Below are 16,018 nucleotides of genomic sequence, written 5' to 3'. Positions count from 1 at the left end.
AGTTCGCTTGTTCCAGAACACCCTACTTCGAGATCTCGATTCAGACGAGGAAACACAGGGTACCCTTTGCCTCTTTCAGCTAGTTAGAAACCACAGGGTTGTATGCTGAGTGTGCCCAGGGAAACGGGGGCTTGCTGGAACTAGCCTTGCTTTCCCATTTGGAAGGCAGCATCCATGCTGCCTGGAAGCTACCTGACATGGCCTGCTCTTGACAGGCCTGTAACCCTGTAAGAATGGCTCGGGAAAATTATGAGTCTGCTCTGTCTGAGCCAGGTGCTTCCAGGGCTGCGGTTGAGGTCGACTTGACAAGCTCTCGAGCTGAAGGGAATCTCAACGTGTAAACTTGCCTCCAGTCTAGGCCCCTAGTACCCGTGCAGAAAGGGAGGCACGCAGCTGTTTCCATGAGTTCTAAGTCGCTTATACGTTTACTTTCAAGGACGTAGACTTTTGAGGACTCCTAGTTCTCTCGGGTATGCCTCACTTTCCCTCCACGTTCACGGAGTACTTCCGGAGCCCTGTGGGCCGGCTGAGGCACTTCGAGACCCATTGTTTGATCCCTCCGAGGCTCTCTGTGCGTGCCGAGTGATAGGCAACACACTGTACGTCCCTGGAGGAGAGCCACATTTCCAGAGTCCTCGAACAGCCTCAGCACAAGGTTTCTGGTGAGTCCGACTTTCTCATGGGCCTGTGTCAGCTGCCGTGAGGAAACACTGCGCTTAGAGTACTTCCAGGACCTCGTACCTGAAGTCACTCTGCTCGAGGAGAAAGTCAGCATCTTACCATACTGTGTCGCTCACGACACAGCCAACATGAACAGATGCCTGGCGGTGAGGCCCTGGTTTGCCGTGCAGAAGCCGAGGCGTGCAGCAGTTTCCAGGAGGAGGTGGGCTCTGCTCTGCGTACCTGCAACGGTAGCAGAGTCTCCTGGACACCTAGGAGGCGAGCGTGAGGACCGTGTTCCCGGCAGGAGCACTGAGTACCCGCAGACCCACCCCGGTCGGCTAAGCAACATCCAGGCCCGTTACGTTTTACGGCCCCACTGTAAATGCCGAGCGTAGGGAAACGCACTGCACTCTCTTTGGAAGCAGCTTAACTTCCTCAGCCCTCGCACACGTTCACGAACACCGTTCTGGCACGTCCCACATGGCGTCGAAGTCTTACGCATTGGCCTAGTCTGAGCTGAACTCAACATAACCCTCGGCTTCGCATTCCATCTAGGACCTCCCGCCTGAAGTCACCGTGCCTCCCAGAGACACTCGGCTTGCGTTCCTCCTGCCATTTCAGTCCCGCTCTTCCTGTGGCACTGCAGGCTTTTGAATAGCCACAGGCCCACAGGAGCAGCTGTGGCGTTCCTGGGTTGAGGCAGTTCGCTTGATGCAGAACATCCTACTTCGAGATCTCGATTCAGACGAGGAAACACAGGGTACCCTTTGCCTCTTTCAGCTAGTTAGAAACCACAGGGTTGTATGATGAGTGTCCCCAGGGAAACGGGGGCTTGCTGGAACTAGCCTTGCTTTCCCATTTGGAAGGCAGCATCCATGCTGCCTGGAAGCTACCTGACATGGCCTGCTCTTGACAGGCCTGTAACCCTGTAAGAATGGCTCGGGAAAATTATGAGTCTGCTCTGTCTGAGCCAGGTGCTTCCAGGGCTGCGGTTGAGGTCAACTTGACAAGCTCTCGAGCTGAAGGGAATCTCAACGTGTAAACTTGCCTCCAGTCTAGGCCCCTAGTACCCGTGCAGAAAGGGAGGCACGCAGCTGTTTCCATGAGTTCTAAGTCGCTTATACGTTTACTTTAAAGGACGTAGACTTTTGAGGACTCCTAGTTCTCTCGGGTATGCCTCACTTCCCTCCACGTTCACGGAGTACTTCCGGACCCCTGTGGGCCGGCTGAGGCACTTCGAGACCCATTGTTTGATCCCTCCGAGGCTCTCTGTGCGTGCCGAGTGATAGGCAACACACTGTACGTCCCTGGAGGAGAGCCACATTTCCAGAGTCCTCGAACAGCCTCAGCACAACGTTTCTGGTGAGTCCGACTTTCTCATGGGCCTGTGTCAGCTGCCGTGAGGAAACACTGCGCTTAGAGTACTTCCAGGACCTCGTACCTGAAGTCACTCTGCTGGAGGAGAAAGTCAGCATCTTACCATGCTGTGTCGCTCACGACACAGCCAGCATGAACAGATGCCTGGCGGTGAGGCCCTGGTTTGCCGTGCAGAAGCCGAGGCGTGCAGCAGTTTCCAGGAGGCGGTGGGCTCTGCTCTGCGTACCTGCAACGGTAGCAGAGTCTCCTGGACACCTAGGAGGCGAGCGTGAGGACCGTGTTCCCGGCAGGAGGACTGAGTACCCCCAGACCCACCCCGGTCTGCTAAGCAACATCCAGGCCGGTAGCGCTTTACAGCCCCACTGTGAATGCCGAGCGTAGGGAAACGCGCTGCACTCTCTTTGGAAGCAGCTTAACTTCCTCAGCCCTCGCACACGTTCACGAACACCGTTCGGGCACGTCCCACATGGCGTCGAAGTCTTACGCATTGGCCTAGTCTGAGCTGAACTCAACATAACCCTCGGCTTCGCATTCCATCTAGGACCTCCCGCCTGAAGTCACCGTGCCTCCCAGAGACACTCGGCTTGCGTTCCTCCTGCCATTTCAGTCCCGCTCTTCCTGTGGCACTGCAGGCTTTTGAATAGCCACAGGCCCACAGGAGCAGCTGTGGCGTTCCTGGGTTGAGGCAGTTCGCTTGATGCAGAACATCCTACTTCGAGATCTCGATTCAGACGAGGAAACACAGGGTACCCTTTGCCTCTTTCAGCTAGTTAGAAACCACAGGGTTGTATGATGAGTGTCCCCAGGGAAACGGGGGCTTGCTGGAACTAGCCTTGCTTTCCCATTTGGAAGGCAGCATCCATGCTGCCTGGAAGCTACCTGACATGGCCTGCTCTTGACAGGCCTGTAACCCTGTAAGAATGGCTCGGGAAAATTATGAGTCTGCTCTGTCTGAGCCAGGTGCTTCCAGGGCTGCGGTTGAGGTCAACTTGACAAGCTCTCGAGCTGAAGGGAATCTCAACGTGTAAACTTGCCTCCAGTCTAGGCCCCTAGTACCCGTGCAGAAAGGGAGGCACGCAGCTGTTTCCATGAGTTCTAAGTCGCTTATACGTTTACTTTAAAGGACGTAGACTTTTGAGGACTCCTAGTTCTCTCGGGTATGCCTCACTTCCCTCCACGTTCACGGAGTACTTCCGGACCCCTGTGGGCCGGCTGAGGCACTTCGAGACCCATTGTTTGATCCCTCCGAGGCTCTCTGTGCGTGCCGAGTGATAGGCAACACACTGTACGTCCCTGGAGGAGAGCCACATTTCCAGAGTCCTCGAACAGCCTCAGCACAACGTTTCTGGTGAGTCCGACTTTCTCATGGGCCTGTGTCAGCTGCCGTGAGGAAACACTGCGCTTAGAGTACTTCCAGGACCTCGTACCTGAAGTCACTCTGCTGGAGGAGAAAGTCAGCATCTTACCATGCTGTGTCGCTCACGACACAGCCAGCATGAACAGATGCCTGGCGGTGAGGCCCTGGTTTGCCGTGCAGAAGCCGAGGCGTGCAGCAGTTTCCAGGAGGCGGTGGGCTCTGCTCTGCGTACCTGCAACGGTAGCAGAGTCTCCTGGACACCTAGGAGGCGAGCGTGAGGACCGTGTTCCCGGCAGGAGGACTGAGTACCCCCAGACCCACCCCGGTCTGCTAAGCAACATCCAGGCCGGTAGCGCTTTACAGCCCCACTGTGAATGCCGAGCGTAGGGAAACGCGCTGCACTCTCTTTGGAAGCAGCTTAACTTCCTCAGCCCTCGCACACGTTCACGAACACCGTTCGGGCACGTCCCACATGGCGTCGAAGTCTTACGCATTGGCCTAGTCTGAGCTGAACTCAACATAACCCTCGGCTTCGCATTCCATCTAGGACCTCCCGCCTGAAGTCACCGTGCCTCCCAGAGACACTCGGCTTGCGTTCCTCCTGCCATTTCAGTCCCGCTCTTCCTGTGGCACTGCAGGCTTTTGAATAGCCACAGGCCCACAGGAGCAGCTGCGGCGTTCCTGGGTTGAGGCAGTTCGCTTGTTCCAGAACACCCTACTTCGAGATCTCGATTCAGACGAGGAAACACAGGGTACCCTTTGCCTCTTTCAGCTAGTTAGAAACCACAGGGTTGTATGCTGAGTGTGCCCAGGGAAACGGGGGCTTGCTGGAACTAGCCTTGCTTTCCCATTTGGAAGGCAGCATCCATGCTGCCTGGAAGCTACCTGACATGGCCTGCTCTTGACAGGCCTGTAACCCTGTAAGAATGGCTCGGGAAAATTATGAGTCTGCTCTGTCTGAGCCAGGTGCTTCCAGGGCTGCGGTTGAGGTCGACTTGACAAGCTCTCGAGCTGAAGGGAATCTCAACGTGTAAACTTGCCTCCAGTCTAGGCCCCTAGTACCCGTGCAGAAAGGGAGGCACGCAGCTGTTTCCATGAGTTCTAAGTCGCTTATACGTTTACTTTCAAGGACGTAGACTTTTGAGGACTCCTAGTTCTCTCGGGTATGCCTCACTTTCCCTCCACGTTCACGGAGTACTTCCGGAGCCCTGTGGGCCGGCTGAGGCACTTCGAGACCCATTGTTTGATCCCTCCGAGGCTCTCTGTGCGTGCCGAGTGATAGGCAACACACTGTACGTCCCTGGAGGAGAGCCACATTTCCAGAGTCCTCGAACAGCCTCAGCACAAGGTTTCTGGTGAGTCCGACTTTCTCATGGGCCTGTGTCAGCTGCCGTGAGGAAACACTGCGCTTAGAGTACTTCCAGGACCTCGTACCTGAAGTCACTCTGCTCGAGGAGAAAGTCAGCATCTTACCATACTGTGTCGCTCACGACACAGCCAGCATGAACAGATGCCTGGCGGTGAGGCCCTGGTTTGCCGTGCAGAAGCCGAGGCGTGCAGCAGTTTCCAGGAGGAGGTGGGCTCTGCTCTGCGTACCTGCAACGGTAGCAGAGTCTCCTGGACACCTAGGAGGCGAGCGTGAGGACCGTGTTCCCGGCAGGAGCACTGAGTACCCCCAGACCCACCCCGGTCGGCTAAGCAACATCCAGGCCCCTTACGTTTTACAGCCCCACTGTGAATGCCGAGCGTAGGGAAACGCACTGAACTCTCTTTGGAAGCAGCTTAACTTCCTCAGCCCTCGCACACGTTCACGAACACCGTTCTGGCACGTCCCACATGGCGTCGAAGTCTTACGCATTGGGCTAGTCTGAGCTGAACTCAACATAACCCTCGGCTTCGCATTCCATCTAGGACCTCCCGCCTGAAGTCACCGTGCCTCCCAGAGACACTCGGCTTGCGTTCCTCCTGCCATTTCAGTCCCGCTCTTCCTGTGGCACTGCAGGCTTTTGAATAGCCACAGGCCCACAGGAGCAGCTGTGGCGTTCCTGGGTTGAGGCAGTTCGCTTGATGCAGAACATCCTACTTCGAGATCTCGATTAAGACGAGGAAACACAGGGTACCCTTTGCCTCTTTCAGCTAGTTAGAAACCACAGGGTTGTATGCTGAGTGTCCCTAGGGAAACGGGGGCTTGCTGGAACTAGCCTTGCTTTCCCATTTGGAAGGCAGCATCCATGCTGCCTGGAAGCTACCTGACATGGCCTGCTCTTGACAGGCCTGTAACCCTGTAAGAATGGCTCGGGAAAATTATGAGTCTGCTCTGTCTGAGCCAGGGGCTTCCAGGGCTGCGGTTGAGGTCAACTTGACAAGCTCTCGAGCTGAAGGGAATCTCAACGTGTAAACTTGCCTCCAGTCTAGGCCCCTAGTACCCGTGCAGAAAGGGAGGCACGCAGCTGTTTCCATGAGTTCTAAGTCGCTTATACGTTTACTTTAAAGGACGTAGACTTTTGAGGACTCCTAGTTCTCTCGGGTATGCCTCACTTCCCTCCACGTTCACGGAGTACTTCCGGACCCCTGTGGGCCGGCTGAGGCACTTCGAGACCCATTGTTTGATCCCTCCGAGGCTCTCTGTGCGTGCCGAGTGATAGGCAACACACTGTACGTCCCTGGAGGAGAGCCACATTTCCAGAGTCCTCGAACAGCCTCAGCACAACGTTTCTGGTGAGTCCGACTTTCTCATGGGCCTGTGTCAGCTGCCGTGAGGAAACACTGCGCTTAGAGTACTTCCAGGACCTCGTACCTGAAGTCACTCTGCTCGAGGAGAAAGTCAGCATCTTACCATGCTGTGTCGCTCACGACACAGCCAGCATGAACAGATGCCTGGCGGTGAGGCCCTGGTTTGCCGTGCAGAAGCCGAGGCGTGCAGCAGTTTCCAGGAGGCGGTGGGCTCTGCTCTGCGTACCTGCAACGGTAGCAGAGTCTCCTGGACACCTAGGAGGCGAGCGTGAGGACCGTGTTCCCGGCAGGAGGACTGAGTACCCCCAGACCCACCCTGCTCTGCTAAGCAACATCCAGGCCGGTAGCGCTTTACAGCCCCACTGTGAATGCCGAGCGTAGGGAAACGCGCTGCACTCTCTTTGGAAGCAGCTTAACTTCCTCAGCCCTCGCACACGTTCACGAACACCGTTCGGGCACGTCCCACATGGCGTCGAAGTCTTACGCATTGGCCTAGTCTGAGCTGAACTCAACATAACCCTCGGCTTCGCATTCCATCTAGGACCTCCCGCCTGAAGTCACCGTGCCTCCCAGAGACACTCGGCTTGCGTTCCTCCTGCCATTTCAGTCCCGCTCTTCCTGTGGCACTGCAGGCTTTTGAATAGCCACAGGCCCACAGGAGCAGCTGCGGCGTTCCTGGGTTGAGGCAGTTCGCTTGTTGCAGAACACCCTACTTCGAGATCTCGATTCAGACGAGGAAACACAGGGTACCCTTTGCCTCTTTCAGCTAGTTAGAAACCACAGGGTTGTATGCTGAGTGTGCCCAGGGAAACGGGGGCTTGCTGGAACTAGCCTTGCTTTCCCATTTGGAAGGCAGCATCCATGCTGCCTGGAAGCTACCTGACATGGCCTGGTCTTGACAGGCCTGTAACCCTGTAAGAATGGCTCGGGAAAATTATGAGTCTGCTCTGTCTGAGCCAGGTGCTTCCAGGGCTGCGGTTGAGGTCGACTTGACAAGCTCTCGAGCTGAAGGGAATCTCAACGTGTAAACTTGCCTCCAGTCTAGGCCCCTAGTACCCGTGCAGAAAGGGAGGCACGCAGCTGTTTCCATGAGTTCTAAGTCGCTTATACGTTTACTTTCAAGGACGTAGACTTTTGAGGACTCCTAGTTCTCTCGGGTATGCCTCACTTTCCCTCCACGTTCACGGAGTACTTCCGGAGCCCTGTGGGCCGGCTGAGGCACTTCGAGACCCATTGTTTGATCCCTCCGAGGCTCTCTGTGCGTGCCGAGTGATAGGCAACACACTGTACGTCCCTGTAGGAGAGCCACATTTCCAGAGTCCTCGAACAGCCTCAGCACAAGGTTTCTGGTGAGTCCGACTTTCTCATGGGCCTGTGTCAGCTGCCGTGAGGAAACACTGCGCTTAGAGTACTTCCAGGACCTCGTACCTGAAGTCACTCTGCTCGAGGAGAAAGTCAGCATCTTACCATACTGTGTCGCTCACGACACAGCCAGCATGAACAGATGCCTGGCGGTGAGGCCCTGGTTTGCCGTGCAGAAGCCGAGGCGTGCAGCAGTTTCCAGGAGGAGGTGGGCTCTGCTCTGCGTACCTGCAACGGTAGCAGAGTCTCCTGGACACCTAGGAGGCGAGCGTGAGGACCGTGTTCCCAGCAGGAGCACTGAGTACCCCCAGACCCACCCCGGTCGGCTAAGCAACATCCAGGCCCCTTACGTTTTACAGCCCCACTGTGAATGCCGAGCGTAGGGAAACGCACTGCACTCTCTTTGGAAGCAGCTTAACTTCCTCAGCCCTCGAACACGTTCACGAACACCGTCCTGGCACGTCCCACATGGCGTCGAAGTCTTACGCATTGGCCTAGTCTGAGCTGAACTCAACATAACCCTCGGCTTCGCATTCCATCTAGGACCTCCCGCCTGAAGTCACCGTGCCTCCCAGAGACACTCGGCTTGCGTTCCTCCTGCCATTTCAGTCCCGCTCTTCCTGTGGCACTGCAGGCTTTTGAATAGCCACAGGCCCACAGGAGCAGCTGTGGCGTTCCTGGGTTGAGGCAGTTCGCTTGATGCAGAACATCCTACTTCGAGATCTCGATTAAGACGAGGAAACACAGGGTACCCTTTGCCTCTTTCAGCTAGTTAGAAACCACAGGGTTGTATGCTGAGTGTCCCCAGGGAAACGGGGGCTTGCTGGAACTAGCCTTGCTTTCCCATTTGGAAGGCAGCATCCATGCTGCCTGGAAGCTACCTGACATGGCCTGCTCTTGACAGGCCTGTAACCCTGTAAGAATGGCTCGGGAAAATTATGAGTCTGCTCTGTCTGAGCCAGGTGCTTCCAGGGCTGCGGTTGAGGTCGACTTGACAAGCTCTCGAGCTGAAGGGAATCTCAACGTGTAAACTTGCCTCCAGTCTAGGCCCCTAGTACCCGTGCAGAAAGGGAGGCACGCAGCTGTTTCCATGAGTTCTAAGTCGCTTATACGTTTACTTTAAAGGACGTAGACTTTTGAGGACTCCTAGTTCTCTCGGGTATGCCTCACTTCCCTCCACGTTCACGGAGTACTTCCGGACCCCTGTGGGCCGGCTGAGGCACTTCGAGACCCATTGTTTGATCCCTCCGAGGCTCTCTGTGCGTGCCGAGTGATAGGCAACACACTGTACGTCCCTGGAGGAGAGCCACATTTCCAGAGTCCTCGAACAGCCTCAGCACAACGTTTCTGGTGAGTCCGACTTTCTCATTGGCCTGTGTCAGCTGCCGTGAGGAAACACTGCGCTTAGAGTACTTCCAGGACCTCGTACCTGAAGTCACTCTGCTCTATGAGAAAGTCAGCATCTTACCATGCTGTGTCGCTCACGACACAGCCAGCATGAACAGATGCCTGGCGGTGAGGCCCTGATTTGCCGTGCAGAAGCCGAGGCGTGCAGCAGTTTCCAGGAGGAGGTGGGCTCTGCTCTGCGTACCTGCAACGGTAGCAGAGTCTCCTGGACACCTAGGAGGCGAGCGTGAGGACCGTGTTCCCGGCAGGAGCACTGAGTACCCCCAGACCCACCCCGCTCTGCTAAGCAAAATCCAGGCACGTAGCGCTTTACAGCCCCACTGTGAATGCCGAGCGTAGGGAAACGCGCTGCACTCTCTTTGGAAGAAGCTTAACTTCCTCAGCCCTCGCACACGTTCACGAACACCGTTCGGGCACGTCCCACATGGCGTCGAAGTCTTACGCATTGGCCTAGTCTGAGCTGAACTCAACATAACCCTCGGCTTCGCATTCCATCTAGGACCTCCCGCCTGAAGTCACCGTGCCTCCCAGAGACACTCGGCTTGCGTTCCTCCTGCCATTTCAGTCCCGCTCTTCCTGTGGCACTGCAGGCTTTTGAATAGCCACAGGCCCACAGGAGCAGCTGCGGCGTTCCTGGGTTGAGGCAGTTCGCTTGTTCCAGAACACCCTACTTCGAGATCTCGATTCAGACGAGGAAACACAGGGTACCCTTTGCCTCTTTCAGCTAGTTAGAAACCACAGGGTTGTATGCTGAGTGTGCCCAGGGAAACGGGGGCTTGCTGGAACTAGCCTTGCTTTCCCATTTGGAAGGCAGCATCCATGCTGCCTGGAAGCTACCTGACATGGCCTGCTCTTGACAGGCCTGTAACCCTGTAAGAATGGCTCGGGAAAATTATGAGTCTGCTCTGTCTGAGCCATGTGCTTCCAGGGCTGCAGTTGAGGTCGACTTGACAAGCTCTCGAGCTGAAGGGAATCTCAACGTGTAAACTTGCCTCCAGTCTAGGCCCCTAGTACCCGTGCAGAAAGGGAGGCACGCAGCTGTTTCCATGAGTTCTAAGTCGCTTATACGTTTACTTTCAAGGACGTAGACTTTTGAGGACTCCTAGTTCTCTCGGGTATGCCTCACTTTCCCTCCACGTTCACGGAGTACTTCCGGAGCCCTGTGGGCCGGCTGAGGCACTTCGAGACCCATTGTTTGATCCCTCCGAGGCTCTCTGTGCGTGCCGAGTGATAGGCAACACACTGTACGTCCCTGGAGGAGAGCCACATTTCCAGAGTCCTCGAACAGCCTCAGCACAAGGTTTCTGGTGAGTCCGACTTTCTCATGGGCCTGTGTCAGCTGCCGTGAGGAAACACTGCGCTTAGAGTACTTCCAGGACCTCGTACCTGAAGTCACTCTGCTCGAGGAGAAAGTCAGCATCTTACCATGCTGTGTCGCTCACGACACAGCCAGCATGAACAGATGCCTGGCGGTGAGGCCCTGGTTTGCCGTGCAGAAGCCGAGGCGTGCAGCAGTTTCCAGGAGGAGGTGGGCTCTGCTCTGCGTACCTGCAACGGTAGCAGAGTCTCCTGGACACCTAGGAGGCGAGCGTGAGGACCGTGTTCCCGGCAGGAGCACTGAGTACCCCCAGACCCACCCCGGTCGGCTAAGCAACATCCAGGCCCCTTACGTTATACAGCCCCACTGTGAATGCCGAGCGTAGGGAAACGCACTGAACTCTCTTTGGAAGCAGCTTAACTTCCTCAGCCCTCGCACACGTTCACGAACACCGTTCTGGCACGTCCCACATGGCGTCGAAGTCTTACGCATTGGGCTAGTCTGAGCTGAACTCAACATAACCCTCGGCTTCGCATTCCATCTAGGACCTCCCGCCTGAAGTCACCGTGCCTCCCAGAGACACTCGGCTTGCGTTCCTCCTGCCATTTCAGTCCCGCTCTTCCTGTGGCACTGCAGGCTTTTGAATAGCCACAGGCCCACAGGAGCAGCTGTGGCGTTCCTGGGTTGAGGCAGTTCGCTTGATGCAGAACATCCTACTTCGAGATCTCGATTAAGACGAGGAAACACAGGGTACCCTTTGCCTCTTTCAGCTAGTTAGAAACCACAGGGTTGTATGCTGAGTGTCCCTAGGGAAACGGGGGCTTGCTGGAACTAGCCTTGCTTTCCCATTTGGAAGGCAGCATCCATGCTGCCTGGAAGCTACCTGACATGGCCTGCTCTTGACAGGCCTGTAACCCTGTAAGAATGGCTCGGGAAAATTATGAGTCTGCTCTGTCTGAGCCAGGGGCTTCCAGGGCTGCGGTTGAGGTCAACTTGACAAGCTCTCGAGCTGAAGGGAATCTCAACGTGTAAACTTGCCTCCAGTCTAGGCCCCTAGTACCCGTGCAGAAAGGGAGGCACGCAGCTGTTTCCATGAGTTCTAAGTCGCTTATACGTTTACTTTAAAGGACGTAGACTTTTGAGGACTCCTAGTTCTCTCGGGTATGCCTCACTTCCCTCCACGTTCACGGAGTACTTCCGGACCCCTGTGGGCCGGCTGAGGCACTTCGAGACCCATTGTTTGATCCCTCCGAGGCTCTCTGTGCGTGCCGAGTGATAGGCAACACACTGTACGTCCCTGGAGGAGAGCCACATTTCCAGAGTCCTCGAACAGCCTCAGCACAAGGTTTCTGGTGAGTCCGACTTTCTCATGGGCCTGTGTCAGCTGCCGTGAGGAAACACTGCGCTTAGAGTACTTCCAGGACCTCGTACCTGAAGTCACTCTGCTCGAGGAGAAAGTCAGCATCTTACCATGCTGTGTCGCTCACGACACAGCCAGCATGAACAGATGCCTGGCGGTGAGGCCCTGGTTTGCCGTGCAGAAGCCGAGGCGTGCAGCAGTTTCCAGGAGGCGGTGGGCTCTGCTCTGCGTACCTGCAACGGTAGCAGAGTCTCCTGGACACCTAGGAGGCGAGCGTGAGGACCGTGTTCCCGGCAGGAGGACTGAGTACCCCCAGACCCACCCTGCTCTGCTAAGCAACATCCAGGCCGGTAGCGCTTTACAGCCCCACTGTGAATGCCGAGCGTAGGGAAACGCGCTGCACTCTCTTTGGAAGCAGCTTAACTTCCTCAGCCCTCGCACACGTTCACGAACACCGTTCGGGCACGTCCCACATGGCGTCGAAGTCTTACGCATTGGCCTAGTCTGAGCTGAACTCAACATAACCCTCGGCTTCGCATTCCATCTAGGACCTCCCGCCTGAAGTCACCGTGCCTCCCAGAGACACTCGGCTTGCGTTCCTCCTGCCATTTCAGTCCCGCTCTTCCTGTGGCACTGCAGGCTTTTGAATAGCCACAGGCCCACAGGAGCAGCTGCGGCGTTCCTGGGTTGAGGCAGTTCGCTTGTTCCAGAACACCCTACTTCGAGATCTCGATTCAGACGAGGAAACACAGGGTACCCTTTGCCTCTTTCAGCTAGTTAGAAACCACAGGGTTGTATGCTGAGTGTGCCCAGGGAAACGGGGGCTTGCTGGAACTAGCCTTGCTTTCCCATTTGGAAGGCAGCATCCATGCTGCCTGGAAGCTACCTGACATGGCCTGCTCTTGACAGGCCTGTAACCCTGTAAGAATGGCTCGGGAAAATTATGAGTCTGCTCTGTCTGAGCCAGGTGCTTCCAGGGCTGCGGTTGAGGTCGACTTGACAAGCTCTCGAGCTGAAGGGAATCTCAACGTGTAAACTTGCCTCCAGTCTAGGCCCCTAGTACCCGTGCAGAAAGGGAGGCACGCAGCTGTTTCCATGAGTTCTAAGTCGCTTATACGTTTACTTTCAAGGACGTAGACTTTTGAGGACTCCTAGTTCTCTCGGGTATGCCTCACTTTCCCTCCACGTTCACGGAGTACTTCCGGAGCCCTGTGGGCCGGCTGAGGCACTTCGAGACCCATTGTTTGATCCCTCCGAGGCTCTCTGTGCGTGCCGAGTGATAGGCAACACACTGTACGTCCCTGGAGGAGAGCCACATTTCCAGAGTCCTCGAACAGCCTCAGCACAAGGTTTCTGGTGAGTCCGACTTTCTCATGGGCCTGTGTCAGCTGCCGTGAGGAAACACTGCGCTTAGAGTACTTCCAGGACCTCGTACCTGAAGTCACTCTGCTCGAGGAGAAAGTCAGCATCTTACCATACTGTGTCGCTCACGACACAGCCAGCATGAACAGATGCCTGGCGGTGAGGCCCTGGTTTGCCGTGCAGAAGCCGAGGCGTGCAGCAGTTTCCAGGAGGAGGTGGGCTCTGCTCTGCGTACCTGCAACGGTAGCAGAGTCTCCTGGACACCTAGGAGGCGAGCGTGAGGACCGTGTTCCCGGCAGGAGCACTGAGTACCCCCAGACCCACCCCGGTCGGCTAAGCAACATCCAGGCCCCTTACGTTTTACAGCCCCACTGTGAATGCCGAGCGTAGGGAAACGCACTGCACTCTCTTTGGAAGCAGCTTAACTTCCTCAGCCCTCGAACACGTTCACGAACACCGTCCTGGCACGTCCCACATGGCGTCGAAGTCTTACGCATTGGCCTAGTCTGAGCTGAACTCAACATAACCCTCGGCTTCGCATTCCATCTAGGACCTCCCGCCTGAAGTCACCGTGCCTCCCAGAGACACTCGGCTTGCGTTCCTCCTGCCATTTCAGTCCCGCTCTTCCTGTGGCACTGCAGGCTTTTGAATAGCCACAGGCCCACAGGAGCAGCTGTGGCGTTCCTGGGTTGAGGCAGTTCGCTTGATGCAGAACATCCTACTTCGAGATCTCGATTAAGACGAGGAAACACAGGGTACCCTTTGCCTCTTTCAGCTAGTTAGAAACCACAGGGTTGTATGCTGAGTGTCCCCAGGGAAACGGGGGCTTGCTGGAACTAGCCTTGCTTTCCCATTTGGAAGGCAGCATCCATGCTGCCTGGAAGCTACCTGACATGGCCTGCTCTTGACAGGCCTGTAACCCTGTAAGAATGGCTCGGGAAAATTATGAGTCTGCTCTGTCTGAGCCAGGTGCTTCCAGGGCTGCGGTTGAGGTCGACTTGACAAGCTCTCGAGCTGAAGGGAATCTCAACGTGTAAACTTGCCTCCAGTCTAGGCCCCTAGTACCCGTGCAGAAAGGGAGGCACGCAGCTGTTTCCATGAGTTCTAAGTCGCTTATACGTTTACTTTAAAGGACGTAGACTTTTGAGGACTCCTAGTTCTCTCGGGTATGCCTCACTTCCCTCCACGTTCACGGAGTACTTCCGGACCCCTGTGGGCCGGCTGAGGCACTTCGAGACCCATTGTTTGATCCCTCCGAGGCTCTCTGTGCGTGCCGAGTGATAGGCAACACACTGTACGTCCCTGGAGGAGAGCCACATTTCCAGAGTCCTCGAACAGCCTCAGCACAACGTTTCTGGTGAGTCCGACTTTCTCATTGGCCTGTGTCAGCTGCCGTGAGGAAACACTGCGCTTAGAGTACTTCCAGGACCTCGTACCTGAAGTCACTCTGCTCTATGAGAAAGTCAGCATCTTACCATGCTGTGTCGCTCACGACACAGCCAGCATGAACAGATGCCTGGCGGTGAGGCCCTGGTTTGCCGTGCAGAAGCCGAGGCGTGCAGCAGTTTCCAGGAGGCGGTGGGCTCTGCTCTGCGTACCTGCAACGGTAGCAGAGTCTCCTGGACACCTAGGAGGCGAGCGTGAGGACCGTGTTCCCGGCAGGAGGACTGAGTACCCCCAGACCCACCCCGGTCTGCTAAGCAACATCCAGGCCGGTAGCGCTTTACAGCCCCACTGTGAATGCCGAGCGTAGGGAAACGCGCTGCACTCTCTTTGGAAGCAGCTTAACTTCCTCAGCCCTCGCACACGTTCACGAACACCGTTCGGGCACGTCCCACATGGCGTCGAAGTCTTACGCATTGGCCTAGTCTGAGCTGAACTCAACATAACCCTCGGCTTCGCATTCCATCTAGGACCTCCCGCCTGAAGTCACCGTGCCTCCCAGAGACACTCGGCTTGCGTTCCTCCTGCCATTTCAGTCCCGCTCTTCCTGTGGCACTGCAGGCTTTTGAATAGCCACAGGCCCACAGGAGCAGCTGCGGCGTTCCTGGGTTGAGGCAGTTCGCTTGTTCCAGAACACCCTACTTCGAGATCTCGATTCAGACGAGGAAACACAGGGTACCCTTTGCCTCTTTCAGCTAGTTAGAAACCACAGGGTTGTATGCTGAGTGTGCCCAGGGAAACGGGGGCTTGCTGGAACTAGCCTTGCTTTCCCATTTGGAAGGCAGCATCCATGCTGCCTGGAAGCTACCTGACATGGCCTGCTCTTGACAGGCCTGTAACCCTGTAAGAATGGCTCGGGAAAATTATGAGTCTGCTCTGTCTGAGCCAGGTGCTTCCAGGGCTGCGGTTGAGGTCGACTTGACAAGCTCTCGAGCTGAAGGGAATCTCAACGTGTAAACTTGCCTCCAGTCTAGGCCCCTAGTACCCGTGCAGAAAGGGAGGCACGCAGCTGTTTCCATGAGTTCTAAGTCGCTTATACGTTTACTTTCAAGGACGTAGACTTTTGAGGACTCCTAGTTCTCTCGGGTATGCCTCACTTTCCCTCCACGTTCACGGAGTACTTCCGGACCCCTGTGGGCCGGCTGAGGCACTTCGAGACCCATTGTTTGATCCCTCCGAGGCTCTCTGTGCGTGCCGAGTGATAGGCAACACACTGTACGTCCCTGGAGGAGAGCCACATTTCCAGAGTCCTCGAACAGCCTCAGCACAAGGTTTCTGGTGAGTCCGACTTTCTCATGGGCCTGTGTCAGCTGCCGTGAGGAAACACTGCGCTTAGAGTACTTCCAGGACCTCGTACCTGAAGTCACTCTGCTCGAGGAGAAAGTCAGCATCTTACCATGCTGTGTCGCTCACGACACAGCCAGCATGAACAGATGCCTGGCGGTGAGGCCCTGGTTTGCCGTGCAGAAGCCGAGGCGTGCAGCAGTTTCCAGGAGGAGGTGGGCTCTGCTCTGCGTACCTGCAACGGTAGCAGAGTCTCCTGGACACCTAGGAGGCGAGCGTGAGGACCGTGTTCCCGGCAGGAGCACTGAGTACCCCCAGACCCACCCCGGTCGGCTAAGCAACATCCAGGCCC

The sequence above is a fragment of the Phocoena phocoena genome, chromosome 17 (genome assembly GCF_963924675.1).
Source record: "Phocoena phocoena chromosome 17, mPhoPho1.1, whole genome shotgun sequence".
Lineage (NCBI taxonomy): Eukaryota > Metazoa > Chordata > Mammalia > Artiodactyla > Phocoenidae > Phocoena > Phocoena phocoena.
The sequence above is the reverse complement of the archived record's forward strand: the minus strand, read 5'-3'. Positions refer to the sequence as shown.